Source organism: Tamandua tetradactyla, chromosome 6 (genome assembly GCF_023851605.1).
Source record: "Tamandua tetradactyla isolate mTamTet1 chromosome 6, mTamTet1.pri, whole genome shotgun sequence".
NCBI classification, from domain to species: Eukaryota; Metazoa; Chordata; class Mammalia; order Pilosa; family Myrmecophagidae; genus Tamandua; species Tamandua tetradactyla.
This window is the reverse complement of record NC_135332.1, coordinates 30,535,817-30,555,891: the sequence shown is the minus strand read 5'-3', so window position 1 is coordinate 30,555,891 and position 20,075 is coordinate 30,535,817. Positions and strand designations below refer to the sequence as shown.

At 37.3% G+C, this 20,075-nt stretch overlaps 1 protein-coding gene across 6 annotated transcripts in view; it reads left to right on the top strand.

Annotated features, from left to right (window-relative positions):
* The first annotated feature begins 462 nt into the window (after positions 1-462).
* Positions 463-20,075, top strand: part of ZNF652 (zinc finger protein 652) — a 65,745-nt gene continuing 46,132 nt past the window's right edge. For 2 of the 6 annotated variants that reach the window (XM_077164697.1, XM_077164690.1), the window contains exons 1-2: positions 599-665; positions 12,856-12,906. The gene's annotated coding sequence lies outside the window, so the exon portion shown is untranslated. Of the gene's footprint in view, positions 666-12,855; positions 12,907-20,075 lie in introns of all 6 variants that reach the window. The other 4 variants (XM_077164692.1, XM_077164696.1, XM_077164693.1 and 1 more) reach the window with 4 other exon arrangements.

Below are 20,075 nucleotides of genomic sequence, written 5' to 3'. Positions count from 1 at the left end.
CCCAAGGAAAGCGGCGCGCATGCGCAACCCACGCCTTTACCTGGGCACTAGGGAGTGGGCGGAGTGGGAGGGGGCGGGGGCGGAGCGGAGAGTCGGCAGTTATCTGGGCGGCGGAACGCTCACAAAGTGGCAGAAGAGAGAAAAGGTGCGCCAGGGCCAGCCCGGAGGGGCTGCGCATGCGTGCTGCCCTTTCCAATGACCGGGATGCCGAGGGGGGAGCGGGCGGAGGGAGGTGTCGGGATCCTGTTGGGCGGGGGGGCCGGCGAGGGAAGGAGCCGCGGGCGCGCGAGCGCGCGTTCTCGCCGCCGCTCTCCCTTCCTCCCTGCCCCCCTCTCCGCACACACATCTACACACGCACACCCTCTCCCCTGCCTCCCTCCCCGCGCGCCGCCCGTCCGCCGGCCTCGCTCGCCCTCGCGCGCTTGGAAGGGAGTCGCGAGACGTCGGAGCGGCGGCCACGTAGCGCTGCGGCGGCGGCGGCAGCGGCGGCGGTGGCGGCCGAGGCCGGGTCTGAGGAGCGGCCCTGAGGACAGACGTTGGGCGGGGGGGGGAGGGGCCGGCCCGGCCGGCGGTTGTTACTCGAGCGCCGTAGCTACAGGCCCCCGCCGCAGGATGGACCGCCGAGGCGGCGGTCGGGGCGGCGGAGGCGGAGGCGGCCGGCCCGGGTGAGTAGGGGCCCCTTCCCCCCCATGCACACGCCGCACTCGCGGCTTCGCTCCCCGCTGCAGCCCTACCTTTCCGCCGCCCTCGGGGTCGGGCAGAGCTGTGGGGACCCGGTTAACCCTTCGCTCAGGCAGCTGCGCGCACTAGGCCGGAGCAGCCCCCATTCGGCAGGGAGGCCCCGGGCGCTTCGCTCATCTGGCACCGAGGTTAGGCCGGGGGCGCCCCGCTTCTGCCCTCTCGACCCCTCTGTTCTGGATCCGGGCTTGGTTGCAGTTTTGCAGCCAGTCGGTACTCCCCGAGGCCTGAGAGGACGTTGGGGTTTTGCACGGATTAGCGGGTCGGGGGGGGGAGGTTTGCGCCGGACCTCCTGCAAGCGTTCTCCTGCCCTGCAGCTGGTGGCTTGCACCCGCTGCCTCCCCCGCCCTGCGGTTGTGCCCAAACCTCCAATCCCCGGGAGTATTGTGCCGCCAGGGGATAAGATGCATCTAATGTACACCCACCACCAACAGTCCAGCACTCACCCCAATGGGGACCTTTCTCCACCTCCACCTCCTCCCGCCCTCCAATCAGGCTCTACTTAAGATTCTTAGATGGGAGAGACTAAAGGTAGTGACACCCCCCCGTTATATCTCTACATAACATGTTCATTGTGGAGGGGTGTCTTCTGTAGAAAAAATAAATGTCCCTACCTCACCCTCGAAGCCTGTCTTTACGATTTAAAATCCCATATGCTCTTCTTTGGAGAGGTCAGTCTTTGATCGCATTTACTACATCTCGTCTCCCCTCCAACGCACACACACACACATACATACACACACACACACTTCCTGATTGCCAGCAGCCCCTGTCATCGTGAATCTATTGTCAGGAATGCCTTGTGCGTATCAAAGGAATGTGCTTTTGCCTTTGGAAAAGGGTGCTTTCCACAATCATATTCTCAGGATGTTCCTGAGTGAGTCTGTTTTGGATTCCTGGCAGATTGTCTTCGTGTCCAAGCATCATTATTATTGTGTTTCCCTTGTATGCATCTCCCATGGACTCTCAGTAATAGCTGAATGGATTTTTTTCCAGTTACTCTACGTACATATGGTGGGTGGGAATTTAATTTATTGTTGTTGTAGTGTTCAATGTCTACATGTCAAGACATAAAAAAATAAATAGGTAATATTTTGGGAAGAAAATATGTGTGTTGTTTTCCAGCGGGTGACCAGACCCGTATTATTCTGCGAATGGCAACTAGCACATGCTTTGTTGACAACCTGTGTATATTTAGGGAAAGAAGAGCTGCTGTTGCTGGGATGTGTGAGTGTATGTGCTGTATGCAGGTGATGTGTCCAAGTGCGGCTGAATTGTACATAGAGAGCTGTACTGCCAGATTGTCAGCACTGGCAGCTTGGCTGTTTGTGTCAGAACTTGCACAGCCATTCAGATAGATACTGCCTTTGAGGATAATTTTGTTTAAAATGCTCACCACTAAGTTTTAGTGATCTGAAAATACTACTTCAGTGGTCCTTAACCTTTCTTTGGGGTCATAGAAATCTTTAGGGCCCACTTCTCAGTGAAATAGACACTTTGCATTTTCTTTGCAGTTATAGTCATCTTAAGCTGGTCCTGGGCCTTGGGTTAGGATCTATGCAGAAGTGAAAGGAACTTGAGTTTTGTATTTTGTTTTGCTTTTTCTTAAGTATTGGCGTTACTTTGGTGCTGAAACATAAACAACATAGTAGATTATGTGTCTACCCTTATATTTTGTTCTTTTAGTATAGTGAGTTAGATGTTTGTAAGGTATTGTTTCTCAGTCTTCCTGTAAACAGCAGATGTGTGTGTATATGTGAGAGAGTCTCAGAAAAAGTTAAAACGAGAGTTAAAATAACATGTTTGCATTTGATCAATTAATATGTACTTTCCTTATACTGTATTGTATTTGTAACAATTTCAACTGCAGAGTACATGGCCTGTTTTGTAAAGCCCATTAGAAATTGTGACGTGTTGGTTGAGGTTGATCTTCTAAAAGAAAGCTTTATCATTTCCACAGTAAAACATCTGCTCCTTGAAGAAGAGTTTTTTCCATTTTATTAAATATGATTTTATGTCTTTAATGAGGATGACGTAACCATTGGCATAATTTTTTATTTTGTTTTAATGACAAGCTTTTCATTATAGTTAGAGAATTCAGTTTTCCACATTTAGAATCTAGAACTAGGAATGAACACATTGCACCCACTAAACAGGGGATAAATATCAGCTGCTTTTTTTCCCTTTTTTTGTGCATGGGTGGGCGAACCCGGGTCTTCAGCATGGCAGGCAAGAATTCTGCCACTGAGTCACCATTGTACTGCCCAAATATCAGATACTTTTGTTTGAGTTACTCTGCACCTGCCTTTTGTTTTTTGATAATATTTAAAGTAAGACATTTATTCCAGCTTGTGATAGTGTTGTGATGGGCAATGACATCAAATAAACACAGCCCCCAACTCTGTCTTGCAGCTTATGATTCTCATACTATGTTTCAGTTAAAGAATCCATAAAGGTTTTATATATATTTGCATGTTTTGGGTTCTGAGAGGCTAAGGAATTCATGGTATTAACAGCTCTTGGGAAGGTGGGGGAGCCTTAGAATCTTGCACAGAACCTGTTCCACACACCTGAACAATAGCATTTATTCTAATAATTATGCAGTGTACCCTATGAAGTAGGAAGGCATGCTGAGGTTGCAAATTTTGCTTTTTAAAAAAATTATCTAATAAACATGCTTGAAGTGGCTTATATTACAGGTTGTATTGTTTCTTCATGTCTTGTCTGAAGTTTTACTGTTGGAAATTATTTGCCTAGCCTAAACCAAAACCATTTTAAAGTTGCAAATATGTTACTTTGTCAGCACAGCATAGAAATTGACCATTATAATCTTGGAACAACGTGCTTCCTTGGTTTAATAGTGCAGAACCTCTTCTAACCAGACACTTACCTAGTTAAACACCCACACGCCACAGAGGAGCTGATCATATAACAGGTATGGCTGTGACAAAGCATTCTCCCTGCCAGATTCAGAGCTGGAAAACAATTGCATAGCAGTGAAACACTTAAGGAGTAGTGCTAGCAGTTCAGTCTCATTAATATAAACAGATGGCTGTAGTTTCTTCCACACTTCTTCAGACACCCTTCCCTTAGGAGGTTTCGGATCAGCAGCTCCTACTACTCAAGGGAAACAGCACCTACTTTCGGCAACTGTGGCCTCAAGATGTGATTCATGACACCCAGAGCTGTTGCCATTTCTGCTCTAAGTATGGGAAGTAATCTTATAGTGTGGTAAGAAAATACTTTTCAAGTCTGTAGAAAAAAGTTGATTAGTAATACTACTGATGTGATTTTTGTTTTTGAATCTCTGAAGCCTGCTGAACTAAACCATAACCTGAACTATTAAAAAAGAAGAAAGAAAAAAAATCCCTTTTCTCAAGGGTTCTAAGTAATTTTACTAAATAATGTGAATATATGCTTGAGTTTCATTTCCCTTGTTCTGAAAACTCAACTGAGAGACCCCAAAGAGGGGTGGGGGTGCTGGGGGGTAGGAAGTGAATTCTCTTATTTTTAGATCCATATTTTGGAACGAGTTATTCTAAAGGAGGTGACTGCATTCTGTTGTTGGAAACTCTTGGGTCTTATGTTACTGTGTTAGGTATATTTTTCTCAGTTATTGTCATCATTTCAGATAGTTAGCACTTAAATATATCTTGTTAGAGGTGAGTTGGTGTTGCGTTTTGTGACTTTAACTGAAGGAGGATCAGCGAGACAGTTCCTTGGATCCAGGCAGAACTAGGTTTGAATCCCAGCTCCAGCATTTACTGGCTTTGTGGTGTTTCACAGGTCGCACTGACCTGCCTGGCCTCAGTTTCCTAATTAGCAGAATGGGATTTCTTAGGGGGAGTAGAGATAATGTACTTAAGCTCCTCGCACAGTTCCTGGCACATGCACCTGTAGGGACTCAGTAAATGGGAGTAAATTGCGCTTCGTTTCAGACTGTGATCTGCATATTTTCATTTGGGCAGATTTGGGAATGAGAAAATTGCAAATATTTGACTTGGAGCATAACTGAGTCTTGCAGGTGCATTGGGCTTATTCGAACTTTGATTCGTTGCTCTGTGGCTGGCTGAACTTGGTGGAGACAGTAAAACTGAACTCCAGATTCTACAGTGTTACCTCCAGTTTGTGCTTGTTTCAGTCTGTTCAGAGCTTAGTGGTGAAAGAGATGTTTTAGGACATTACTGTATCTAAATGAGTTCTGTGTCCAGAGTTGAATCACATGCAAAGCCTTGTATAAATTTTCATGGTTAATGCAAACCATAAAGTGTTTGGTAGAATCAGTGGAGACATGAGATGCTTATTTTAGTTAATCTGATTGTTTATATAGCAGTTATCTTGATTTTTAAAAATGCTTAGAAACATTTTCTCCTATAGAATCCCATTGCTCTTCTCAGGTTTGTTATAGAAACTATAAGTTTGAGTGCCTTAGGCATTTTTATTTTGGGGAAGGAAAAAAAAGTAGGTCCCTTTTCCTGTCATATTTTATCGGCTCTCTGCTTTAGGCCAGTCGATTGTGTATGTAGTTCCTGCCCTTGTTTTTAGATAAAAAGGCAGTTTTATAGTAAAATGTGACATTACCATTTTCCTTTTCTGAGCATAATTTAAGAGATTGATTACTTTGAAAAGTAGATTCAAGAGCATGTATACAGTTATACTCAGTGCATACGGCTTTAAAAATAGGATTTTGGGGGTTACTATAGAATTAAATTATGATGTCAATTTTTACAGATTATCATGATAAATCTGTGCGCCCACAGGTTACCTAGAAACTTTTGAGTTAAGATGCACGACATTAATTCATTAAATTTTACCTCAAAGGAATATTTGTTTTCGTTTATTACTGAGATACCTAGGGACTTGCCCATTAGAGAAATCATTCACTAATATTGGTTTTCTATTAAAAAGGAATTGGCAAATAATGGTTTTTGACTTGGATTTTGCAGAACACTTGAGAAAGCTTAATCTTAGCCATAGTGTATGAGTAGTAATAACAGCACTTATGCTGTGTGAGTTCAGAATGACTAAATACAAATTGTAGGTGATTGAGTTACATGTTTTTTCCTCAACTCTAGTACATTTTGCTAAGTAAACTTTTTTTGTTTGTGGGGAAGGTTAGAGTGTAAAGGGAGACAGGGAAGTGGGAACCTATTATTTTTTAACCGTTGTTTTCCCTGGTCCTCTAAAGTCAAGTGAACTAGCAGATAACTGGTTGCTTTTGTCAGTTTCTTGATAAACCAGTGAGTGTGTGGTGTGAGAAGGAATTGTTGAAAGAGAACAGAAATGGAAATGATGCAAAGAATAGCGTTATAGCCTCATTTCTTGGTTTAACTATGCCAGTGGCATCAGAGGGTTATGACTCTCAGCTTGATTTCAACAAGATATATGGTGTGTGATTCCTTTTGCCTTTAATGCTAGTACAGGATATGGCCCAATTTTGAATTTTGTTTCAGTTTGGCAGTCAATTGAAATGAGTCTACAAAAATGAGATTTATAACTAGGTCTTATGAATTGTTTTCACCCTTCTGAATGTATCATTTCAATATATTTTAAGTAATACCAGTGGGTTATGAACATTGGAACAGATGGTTAAATGTTTATTTTATGTTATTTTGGGGGGTAAGGAGAGTATATGTTTGTGATCTCAGTTCTGTGGATAAATCTGTGTGTTTCCCCCATTCCTCTTACAGCTGTGATACAGATATTTGAAATTACCTTGCTGAAAGATCCTTGTTGTAGGAAACCCCACACTTTTATTTTTATCATGCAGAGTCATTTCAATTAAAATTAACTCAGCAAAAGTTTGGAAACAACTTAAATATCCATCAGTACAGAATTGGTAAATTGGGTATGGTATATTCATACAATAGAATAAGTATTATATAGCTGCAAAAAAGAATGAGAAACTCATTATATATTGCCGTGGAAACATCTCTAAGATATAGTGTTAATGAAAGAACACAGTGCACAGTAGTGCATAAAGTGTACTACTTTGTATAAAAAGTTTGGGTGGGAGAGAGAATATATTTGGATATTTTCTTGTTATTGTAAAATAACTATAAAAGCACATAAGAAACTAATAATATTTGGTTGTCTGTTGGGAGTGTGAATTGGATGACTCAGGAACCAGGGTTGGAGAGAGATGTATACTTTTTATAAAACTTTTTTTTTAATTACAGAAAATGTGGGTTTACAGAACAGTCATACACAAAATACCGGATTCCCATATACCACCCCACCACCAACACCTTAAATTGGTGTGGAACATTTGTCACAATTGATGATAGCACTTTTTATAATTGTACTATTTTTTCAACAGTGATTACCTTTGTTATGATTGATGAAAGATTATTAAAATAGTACTATTAACTATTGTCCATAGTTTGCATTAGGTATAATTTTTCCTATATACCACTCTATTATTGATATCTTGTATTAGTATCCTACATATAATTCATGAAGGAACATTCATTTACTTGTACTATTTAACTATAATCCATCGTCTACAATAGAGTTCACTGTGTTATACAGTCCTATGTTTTGTGTTTTAATTTTTATTCCAATGACATACAGCCTACCCTTTTAACTATATTTGCTTGTGTAATTCAGTGCTGTTAATTACACTCCCAACAATGCGCTACGATCACCACCATCCATTTCCAAACCTTTATAATCAGCCTAAATAGAAATTCTGAACAAATTAACATCCACTTGAGATACATACTTTTTTTAAAAGTAAATTTTTAATTAAAGTGGAAAAGTAGAGAAATTATTAGTGTATAGCTTGATGAATTTTCTCTTGTAACTAGCACCTAGAACAGGGACTAGATTATGAATATCCCAGAAGCCTCGGGTCTTTTCTCAGTTACTACTCGCTAAAAGTTACAACTGTCCAGAGAACTATCACCATAGATTAGCTTTGCTTTTTTTTTTTGAACTGTGTATAAGTAGAATATAGTATGTACTAAGTTTATATCTTACTTCTTTAGCTGGAGATTATGTTTATGAGATCACCCATATTTTGTCTGTAACAATTTGTTTTTCATATATTACATTATATGAATATATTGTAATTTATTTGCCTATCCTGTCATTATTGGGTATTTGGATTTTTTTCTGATTTTTGATTATAATGAATAATACTATTCTGTTCACTATATATTCTTTTATACTGAACATTTTTGACCCATGTGAATGTAAATCTATTAAATACTTATTTGTATTTAAAAATGTATCCTCCAACTGAGCTATAGGAAAATTGTAATGTACTATTTTAAAATAAAAATTGAAATATATGATGGGAAAAAGTAATTTCAAACAATTTTTTTAAGTACATTCTTAAAGACCTAATTTGGATTTTCACAGAATTAAGAGGATTCCAAGTCAACAAATACAGTTCTTTTATCTTAAAGAGTGGTTAAATATGATGGAAAATGCCTTAAAAATAAATACAATACCTGAAATATTTGTTTTTATAATGCCAAATATTTCTTTTGCTGTCTCAGTTCATAATATTGAAATCATAATCTTTCCTGCATTACTAAATATTAAAAATATTTAATGTAATTCTTATAACATTTTTGGTATCTTTAAACCTCTTTGGAAACCCAAGGGTGTAAACAAAAAGCAACATGAGAAAACTTACTTAAAATAAATGTAGTTAACTTTGTTTTGAATATTTTGAAATTTGGTAGACATTTCAACCAGTGCTTGATGGAATGTAATTATAAGTAACCATATACTTGAATATAAACTACAGAGGCATCGTCATTTCTGTTAAAATAATTGCATATGATCATTTTTTTGCTTTAGTTCCAGTCGTGCCATTTTTCCTCTCTTTTTGCCCAAACATGGAAATAAGAATAAACTATAGATCTGTAAAGCAGTGGTTCTCAGTCAGAGATGATTTTGCCCTCCAGGGGACGTTTGGTGATGTCTGGAGACATTTTTGATTGTCATGACTAGGAGTGGATCTCTGCTGCTGGCATCCAGTGGGTAGAGGCCAGGGATGTTACTACCCATCCTGTAGAACACAGGACAGCCCCCACAACAAATAATTATCTGGCCCAAATGTCGATACTGAGGTTGAAAAATCCTGCTGTAAAGCAACTAGTGGCTAAATTGATGCTTGTAGGCAAGAAGCAATTTAGCATTGACTTTGTTAGGTTTAGTACATGAAGCTCATTTTTAGTTTATTTTATTAGAGAACACTAACTAGATAGTTGCCTAAACGGTAATAGGATTTTAAATATGGAAATTGATTTTAGTATGGGTCTAAGTAGGTGAATAATCTTTAAAAAAAAAAAAGAGAGAGAGACTATTTATTGTCCCCTGGTGGATAAAGGCAAATTACCTTGGAATACAGCTGTTATCTAAAAGATTAATCACAGAAAGGATTAATGTTATATGTATATAACATAGCAAAGTTATGTATATAATAGGGGTATAATTTTTTAAAAAGCATATGGCTCTCTTTTTGTGGTCTTAATTATGTCTTGCTCTGCTCTAAAGGAAAATATTTGATTGTTGGACAGAATATATTTAAATTGTACGTATTATAGTAAGCTTTTAAAAAAATACTTAATGAGTAGAAAATGTTTCAATTACATTTGGAAAACACACACATAGTAGAAAGAAATTATTTCATTTCAATCGGCTAATTCTGTCAGGTTATGGTAACGAATATATGAATGTCTGCATCTCCTACTTGTCAGGTATTTAATCAGTATTGAAAAGATCGTTTGTTTTGCCTTCCTGTATCTCCTCAATCCTTTTGTTACCCAAATGGAAAATTAGATAGTTTTTTCTTTGAAGATGACCTGTGTGTCTAAGACCAGGTGGTTCACCTGGCACTAAAAGACACGCTGTCACAGAAGAGAACAGTTGCAGGGATGGGCTGTTCTTAATCTAGAACTGATGTTTATTTAATTCCCTATAATAGTATTTCTCAAAGTTTTGTCCATGATCCACAGTAAGGAGCAGTGAGGGCGAGCAGTTAGCTACCCATGTTCACTCACTTTCACGTCCACACCCACAGCTGAAACAAAAGCCTCGTGAAACAGTAGTTAACCCTTGCTGTCTGTGAGGCAGTCTGTTATTTTTTGTTCTATTCTATTTCATTTAGAAAAAAATTGCGTTGAGACAGGCTCTTTGAAAATCACTGCTTTAAATAGTGCTTAAAAATTATTTTCTTGTAGTAGATGCAGAACAAATGTTTATTGTATTAAATAAACAAAAGAGAGTGATAAAATGGAAAGCTTTGCTTGGAGGTATGGGATTACTAGAAAGCTAAGAAATGTGGACTGAAGAAAATAATTTATTTTTGACCTTACTCCATATAGACGAGTAAAACTTAAAAGATCCGTAACTCTGAAAAGGGTTGAGTTTGGTTGCTCTTCAGAGAGGTGGTGTTGCTTTACACACACAAATGCACACACATAGTCCACCTGTTTATTTTACGTTAGGTGGAACTGAGATGATTAATGATATGAAGAAAAGGATTTTTTTTTAACTTTATAGTATAAACTTAATAGAGCCTAGTTTAAACAATAATTTACTTGTGTAGAGTGGTTACAGAATAAAAAAACATTAGAGACTCAAAAGTAAACATTTGCTTCTCTGCAAAAAATCAGACTCTGGATTTGAGACTATATTTCAGAGACATTTCTATCAGAAAAGCAATGAGCAGGACCTGGTTGGCCAGAAATTATCTTTCATTTCTGTACCAATGTACCAAAGGTGTATGCAGTGTGTGTGTGTGTGTGTAAATATATATATGTATTTGTCAAAGCTTTGCATAGCACCTAGCATTTAATCCTCATAATAACCATTTGAGGTAGGTATGTTGTTATCCCTATTTTACCCGTCGGAAAATTAAGGCAAAGTAAAGTTAAGTAACTTCCCAAGTTGAATGTACTCTTTTCTTGGCAATGGAATATCATAAGAGAAGACCCATTGATCCATTTTATCTTACTAATTGAAAACTTATTTTAAAAAAAATAGAATTTAAAATCTGTAATTTAATTTTTTTTTTCTGATGAAGTTCTGGCTTTTAGAAACCAGAGGCTGTGTAAATCATTTGCTTTATTTTTCAAATTATCATATAATGAAATCAACTTTTTGGTATAGGTACAGCTCTATGAATTTGAGCTCATGTATAGATTTGTGTAATCACTGCCTCAGTCAGGCTATAGAATAGGTCCATCACCCAAAACCCAGTGGTGTTGTCCTTTTGCATTCACACCTTCCCCCACCCTCCCGTCTGGCAATCATTGATGTATTATCCATCACTCTAGTTTTGTCTTTTGGAGAATGGTTACGTAAATGGAATCATACAGTATATTACCTTTGAAACTGGCTTCTTTCAGCATAATATCTTTGGGAGTCATCCAAGTTTTTGTGTTTATCAACAGTTTTGTTCTTTTTATTGCTGAGCAGTATTCCATTGTATGGAAGTGCCATACACAAGATTATCCATTCACTAGTTGAAGGACATTCAACTTGTTTCCAGTTCTTGGTGATTATGAATAAAGCTGGGCAAGTTTTTACGTGAACATAGATTTTCATCTTTCTAGGATAAACACCTAGGAATGAAATTGTCGGGTCATATGGTAAGTGTGTGTAAGAAACCGCTAAACCGATTCCAGGTTGGCTATACTATTTTGCATCCCTACCAGCAATGTATGAGAGCTCCAATTGTTCTGCATCCTCATCAGCACTTGATAGTGTCAGCATTTTTAAAAAATAGAACAATTTTATAGATTGATTAATGAGACATACTTTACAAAAAGAGCATGTTTGGCCCTACAGTAGTTCAGGTGACTCTTGAGTGTTTACCACGGCAACTGAGCAAGTAGCAGTAATGAGTATGCTGGACAGGAGGGGGTGTTAGCCCGCCTGGCTCCATCTCCGCAGAAGGGTGTGTATTGTTGGGAGCTCCACATTCTAGGCCTAAGAGTCGGACACAGGGGAAGGCTGACAGGTCATAATACTTAGGTAGGTAGGCTGGCCTGAATGATGTACCATTCTCACAGGCACAGGAGGAATAATTCATTTTGAGCCTTATGATTTGACTTCTGGGTACTAGGCCCAGCTCTGCTGTCAGGCACCTAGCAAGCTACTGGTACCTTAGGGGAGCCATTTAACTTTTCTGACCCTCTGTTTTCTCGTCTCTCATGTAATAGGGTTATAGTGAATGGGTTATAAATTCTCTTTTAGCTCTCAAATTCATGAAAATATGTGGAAAGATAAATCCTTGGCAAGAGGACAGATTTGTGTTTGCTTGTACAAAATAGTCTGATTTTCTCAGCTAAAGTAGGAACACTATTAGCAATATATGTATGTATATATATGTTTATTTTTTTCTAAATGGAATTCATGTAAAATAACGATATTTATAAATACAGTTGGGACTTTAGACTTTGGAGTTAAATACAATAATACTGTGATGGTGTATAATTGTATTTGTAAACTAAAAATACAGCTAGTGTTGCAATGAGTCTTTGGTTAATGGCTGATGTTTTTCATAATGCAACTATTTTTTCCCTAGAGTTACAATTTTATGCTGTTTAATAACAAACATTTTACCGTTTTCTTGTCATGATTAAGGGATCTTTTTTTAAAATATTACATATTTAGGTCCTTAATATCTTATTTGGGAGTGAAACTAGTTTCCTCTATATAGCATTAAAAAAGAATAACTTTATCATTTTTCTAAAAAAAATACATGCTTATTTTAAAACCATTTAAGGATTACAGAAAAATATAAAGGAAAAAAGAGGCCCTTTTTCCACCTTCCCCTCTATCCTGAGGTGCAGTCATTATTGTTATTCTAATAAACATCCTTCGAACATCTCTTTCACAATGTGAGCTCACGTATATGTACATGATGTACATAGTTTATATAAATGGGATTGCATAATCTCATTCCCACATGTTCTTTAACCTGTTTTTTTATTCCATAGGCACATATTTCTATGTCAGTTTTTGTAAATCTATATTTTATAGTTTAGATGGCTACATAGTATGCCAGCATCCATGAGTACAATTATTTTATTTCAGTTTTTTACTATAATAAAGCTATAATATCCTTGTACACACATCTTTTTCTTTTTATAGTTGTGAATTCCACATTGTCTGGGTCTGAAAATATGCATACTTCACACTTAGGTAAGTAGTTCTGTCTTGCTCTAAGGAAGGCTGTTCCGTAGTCACATAGCATTATATACATAAGCCATAGTTGGCCATGCCAGTTAATGTCGGAAGTCAGTCAGGTTATCTTGATATTAGCCAGTTTGGGGTTTAAGCCGTAAAACATAATTACATATGTTTGTAAATGGTCCTGGTGAAAAAAACTCAGCTTGTTTGTAAGTTGATAAATAGTATTTACCAAGTAAAACTGAGTATGTTTAAAAACACCAAAGCTGGGTGGGCCACGGTGGCTCAGCAGGTAAGAATGCTTGCCTGCCTTGCCCGAGGACCCGGGTTAGATTCCTGGTGCCTGCCCATGTAAAAAAAAAAAAACACACAAAAAAACACCAAAACTTAAAAAAAAGTCAGTTTTAAAAAATCACACTTTGGGCGGGCCGCGGTGGCTTAGCGGGCAAAGTGCTTGCCTGCTATGCCGGAGGACCTCGGTTCGATTCCCGGCCCCAGCCCATGTAACAAAAACGGAGAAACAGAATACAATAAAAACAAGAAAATGTTTAAAAAATGTTTCCCTTTCTTCCTTCCTTCCTTCCTTCTATCCTTCCTTCCTTCTCTCTGTCTTTCCTTTAAAAAAAAAAAAAAAAAAAAAAATCACACTTTTAAGAAAAATAATTTGTAAAGCAGCCCACACTTTTGATTCAAAGAAAATCTTTTAATTAAAGTGGTAACTGAATACTTGTTATTCCAGTAAGTGCTTCTTTTTTGGCATGGGCAGACAACCAGGAATCGAACCCAGGTCCCGGCATGGCAGGCGAGAACTCTGCCTGCTGAGCCACCATGGCCCACCCAATAAGTGCTTTTTTAGAAAAGGAATTTTTAGTTTTTATTTAGTATAATTTATTTTTAGATTTACAAAAAAGTTGCAAAGAGAATATCTGTATACTCTTCACCCAGTTTCCCCTGTTATTACTGTCGTACGTTATCATGATGTGTTTCTCAAAACCAAGAAACCAACACTGATGTATTAGTAGTAATCTGGAGTAAACTCCAGATTTTATTCACATTTCACCAGTTTTTCCACTTATGGAAACATCTTAAATCAAGCTTTTAAACTCTGTACTTAAACGAGCTTGAATCTAGATTCTTAGATTTATTTTAATTATAATATACATTCTAGATATTTATATACTATATATATTGAATTTGGATTTCTATATTTGTTTAAATAAATGTAAGTTATCTTTGACATTAATTTCTTTGAAAGTTATCTTTTGGCATTCACAGGTCTGCTCCCCAGGCCATTTTAAGGTAGAGTTCATGATCCTTTTCCTCACCCTTCTTGTGTTCTCTGCAGAAACATGATTCATAATATCTATTAGTTCTCGCTCTATAGTACCCTTTTCAGCATGATTATAAGCCACTTTTTCCAGGAGCATGTGGAAAATAGCCACCTTTTTTTGCTAGGAAATTAACTTACCTGTTAAGAGTAGTGGTCACAACTCTACTCTAGAAAGCTGGTGTAACTGTCCCTAATATCTTACTGAGAGTATTTAAGTATTTGACTATTCCTAAAGAAGAAAAAAAAAGATGCTTGTAATAAGACAGAATACCATTGTAGATAGGGTATTACTTGGGCATGTTTCACTCCAGACTTGCTAATGTAATGTCCTGAGACAAACCATAGCAACCAAAACTCACAGTATTAACTTGAATCATTCCTTGAAACAGCTTAATTTACAGCAGAGGAGGAAGGAACTGGCAACATCAAGTAGATACGGATTTTTTTTTTTTTTTTAGCATTTGTTCCCCCAATTATTTATTTTTATTCCATATGTTCTACTCCTTTGTGGACAAGGTAGATAAAAGAAACATCAGACACAAGATTTTCACAATCACACAGTCACCTTGTGACAGCTGTATCATTATTCAATCATCCTCAAGAATCATGGCTACTTTAACACAGCTCTACATTTTCAGGCAGTTCCCTCCAGCCTCTCCATTACATCTTGAATAACAAGATGATATCTACTTGATGCATAAGAATAACCTCCAGGACAACCTCTGGACTCTGTTTGGAATCTCTCAGCCATTGACACTTTGTCTCATTTCACTCTTCCCCCTTTTGGTCGAGAAGGTTTTCTCAATCCCTTGATGCTAAGTCTCAGCTCATTCTAGGGTTTTTCTCAGTCCCTTGATGCTGAGTCTCCGCTTATTCCAAGATCTCTGTCCCACGTTGCCAGGAAGGTCCATACCCCTGGGAGTCATGTCCCACGTAGAGAGGGGGTAGGGTGGTGAGACTGCTCGTTGTGTTGGCTGGAGAGAGACGCCACATCTGAGCAACAAAAGAGGCTCTCTTGGGGGTGACTCTTAGGCCTAATTTTTTTTTTTACATGGGCAGGCACCGGGAATCGAACCTGGGTCCTCTGGCATGGCAGGCAAGCATTCTTGCCTGCTGAGCCACTGTGGCCCGCCCTAGGCCTAAATTTTAAGTAGACTTGACCTATCCTTTTTGGGGTTAAGTTTCATATTAACAAACCCCCAGACTGAGGGCTCAGCCTATAGCTTTGGTTGTCCACACTGCTTGTGAGAATATCAAGAATTCAACTTGGGGAAGTTGAATTTCTCCCCATTCTCACCACTCCCCGAAGGGGGCTTTGCAGATTAGGTATGGATTTTTAAAATAATTTTCCCTCTAGCTTAAATGGCACTTGTAAGTATTCCTTCTGTTGGCAAGTTTTTTACGTTTAAGTATTTATTTATTTATGCATTTTAATTTCGAACTTACAGGAGAGTTGCAAAAATAATGCAACCCCCCTACAGAGAATTCCAACATATTCCCCTCCAAGATACCCAAATCCACCAACTTCATAGCTTTTCTACTTCTCTTTCTCTCTTTTCTTCCTTTCTTCCTTCCTTCCATCCACCCATCCATCCATTCATCCATCCATTTTTCCCTTTAATCTGGCTATCTGTTTCTAGAACATTTGAGAGTAGGTTGTATATATCATATTCCTTGAACACTTAACACTTCCATGTATGTTTCCTGAGAACAAAGATATTCACTTATTTAACCATCTTCGGCACAGTTACCTAGGTCAAGAAATTTAACATTGATATGAAGCTTACAGTCTATATTCCAGTTTTTTCATAGGTTCCAATGTTTTGGGGCTTTTTGTCAATCATTACTGGTTCCAGTCCAGGATCATGGATTGTGTTTAGTTTTTATTGTCTTTTGTTGCTCTTTTTTTTTTTTTTAAATTGTTGGGACATATATACAACATAAACTTTCCCATCTCACCCATTCCCAAGTATATCATTCAGTGTGATTAATCACATTCACAATGTTATACTCCATTTCATTACCAGAATTTTCCCAACACCCCAAACAGAAACCTTATGCCCATTATGCATTAATTCCCCCATTGTCCCCTACCTCTCACCCTTGGTAACCTGTGCTTTATTTTTGATCTCTATGAATTTGCCTATTCTAGTTATTTCATATAAGTAAGATGATTCAATATTTGTCCTTTTGTGTCTGTCTTATTTCATTCAACATAATGTCTTCAAGGTTCATCCATTTTACAGCATGTATTAGAACATCATTCCTTTTTATGATTGATATTCCATGTTATGTATTTATCACATTTTGTTTATCCATTCATCTGTTGATGGACAGTTGGATTGCCTCCACCTTTTGACTATTGTGAATAATGCTGTGATGAACATTAATATACAAATATCTGTCTGAGTCCCTGCTTTCAATTCTTTTGGGTATATACCTGGATGGCAGGGTCATATGGTAGTTCTCAGTTTAACTTTTTGAGGGACTTGCCAGACTGTTTTCCACAGCAGCTGTACCATTTTACATTCCCGCCAACAATATATGATACTTCTTGTTTCTCCACATCCTTGTCAACACTTGTTATTTTCTGTTTTGTTATTAGTAGCCATTCTAGTGGGCATGGGTTGCTACTTCATTGTGGTTTGGATTTGCATTTTCCTAGTGCCTAATAATGTTGAGCACGTTTTCATGTTTGTTTGGGTTTTTTTTGCTATTTGTATATCTTTTTTTGGAGAAGTGTATATTCAGATCCTTTATTCATTTCTAAATTGGGTTGTCTTTTTTGGGGGGAGTGCATGGTCCGGGAATCGAACCCAGATCTCCTGCATGGAAGGCAAACAGTCTACCGCTGAACCACCCGTGCACCCTTCTTTTTGTTTTTGAGTTGTAGCATTTCTTATTAAATATATGTTTCTAAATATTTTCTTCTGTTCTCTTGATTGTCTTTTTACTTTCTTGGTAATGTCCTTTAAAGCACAAAGTTTCTAATGTTGAGGAAATCTGACTTATTTTTTCTTTGTCACACATGCTCTTGGTATAAAGTCCAAGTCTACTGCCTAATGCAGGGTTCTGAAGATACTTCCCTATTGTTATCTTCTAGTAGTTTTATAATTTTAGCACTATATATTTAGGTTGTTGACCTATTTTGAGTTAATTTTTTGTACAGCATACCACATTTTTTAAAAGTAAAACATCCTCATGCTTTCTAGGAAACAAGTGAAAATGTGTAAAGATAACTTGGCATTCTGATGAGAAAACACATATTAAATCTGAAGCATACCTTCCTTTTGCAGAGTCAAAGAGGAGGAAAAAGGAACAGTATTTGTTGTGTCTGTTATTTAAACTAAAGAGCTAAGTTCTGAATTCTGTGTCTGTGAGTGTCTATGTGTGGAGCATTGCATTAGGCATCATGAGGAAGCGTAAATTTCTTTCCTTTCTCTCAATGAATTTATAGTGGGTGAGGTATAATTTATATTAAAACAACCACAGTGTAACACAATGCTTGTTATAGGAGTAGCACTGATATAAAAGTTTGATAGAAGGAGAATTATTTCTGAGGAGTGTTTTTTGCGCCTGGTTAAATTATGATTGCATATTTTGTTGACTTCCTTTCATCAACACTTAGATCTGAATGAGCTTAGACATTGAATCTGAACGGATTTAATGAATTCATTTTTTATTTTTATTTTTTAAGTTTAGCATTGATTATTACAGAAATAATACATGTTCATTATAGAAAAATTAGAAAATCTAGAAAACCTCATCACTGCCTCTACCTACCCCGCCACAAAAAAAATTTCATCTGTTATCTAGTTGGATTTTATTTTAACGGAGAAAAGTAGATAATAATTATATACTTGATTAGTTCTTTCTCTCAACAAGTCTCTTACATTTATAAAAGAGTAATACTTATTTGCAGAAACTCTGATTCTTAGATAAATTTTTTGGTCGGGGAAGCAAATACACTTTGTGATCAAAACTATCCTTGGGTTCTAAGAAATGATGAATATGCAACTAAGTGATGATATTGTGAATTACTGATTTTATATGTAGAACGAAATGATCTCATGTTAATGTTTTAGTTTGTTTGTTGTTAAATTTTTTAATTAATAAATTTTAAAAAAACCACAGAAGTATCCTTGGTTGTTCTAGGCACATTTCTTAAAGATATTGTCAAAAGTAGTGATAGAAAATTTGATTGATGTGAACTGGGTGAAAATTCTTTGATTCTTTTGACAAGGGAAGTATATTTAAAGATATTACAGTAAAAATCCGCATTATTATTTAAAAAATTTTCTTACCATAATTAAATGAAAAGGATTTAGACTTACTCCCATGTCTCTAGGTCTCTGGCTAGGCAGCCTGCTTCGTCATATTGGCATTAAATGAGCATTCACTGCATTTGTCCAAATGCTTCATCATATTGGCAATAAATCAGCATTCTTTGACCACTCATTGGATTTGGATTATGACAAAAGTTAAACACACACTCACAAAGCAAACAAACAGAGCATTTTATTAAGGTTTTAGACTGATTATATCTACTTATAGTGCATATATTGTGAAGAGCTGTGGTTTTCTTTAGATTAATAAAGGCATTGTATAAAAATCATCTCCCCACGTAAATACTTCCTCCACCTACTCATTTGTCTGCAAGCCAGGAGTCTGTTCACTTCCTCTTTGGCTCAGTGCCTTTGAGGCTCATAGGCTCATTTTTTTTTAGATGTTCAGTGCAGTTGAGATGATGTCCAGAATTACTGTTACTAATTAATTAATTTTATATCCTAAAAATAGCTCCTTTGTAATTTGAGAGGAGATAGTGTCCTGAACAGATAGTACATTCCGAAATTTGGATGTTTGGGATTTATTTTTTTGTTTACTGAAACATGCACAGTCATTCACAATTCATATAGAGAACCACATTTTCTGAAAAGGTAGTTAAGAATTCAGTGTGGAGAAAACCTTTGTATATTTGAACGTGTTCCATCAGCTTTACCAGCTCAGGTTATTACTGTGTCGTGTCACGGAGCAAATAGCCAAGAATAATTTTATGTGATGCTGAGGGATGTTTCTTCCTCACAAACAGATTGTTAAATTGCCTTGTGTTCTATAGTTTAGCCTTGAGTTAAAATTTTAGTGGTATGTCACCAGTAACAGAGACGTAACCGATATGATACATGTATGTGTATGTTTGTGTGCATAAAGATTGTGCCTTTCTTCCCTTAAAAATGAAGTGTTGAGATGTGTTTCCACATGAAGATAATATTGATTTTTTTTTTCTTCTCTCTCTCTCTGCTTTACCTGGCAGTTAATGAAAAAATTCTTGCTCGAAAGTTGCATATCCCTTGAGGGCAACAAACAATACATTCAAAATGAAACTAACTTACTATTTCTGCAACATGCAGTGGTTTGTATCAAAAGCTGTTTTGGTCTTACCTTTGATATTGTCCCCTTTTCTTTGAAGTGGTCATATTTTAATTTGGAGTGGTTTTAAAGTTTAGAATTTCCTGAAGTGAACATGAAAATGTTTTAATATTTTCTTATGTGGTTGTACACTAGTTTATAGAAAGTTTGTCTCAAGACAACATATTTCTTCAATAAGACCAAAGGGAAAGAAAAAAACTTTCCAAATCTGAGAAAGTGATGAATACAAAGTATTTTAGGAGGCTATTCCAAATGAAATTGGATTTAAGTAGGTATATTATAGATGTCTTTAGCTTAAAAAAAAAAACTGGGCATTTTTTGTAAGGATTGAATGGTGTGTGAATATATCTCAATAAAACTGCATTTTAAAAAATACCTGGGCGTTTGTGGTTTAGTACTTGGAGTTTGTGTTTTAATATTGGAA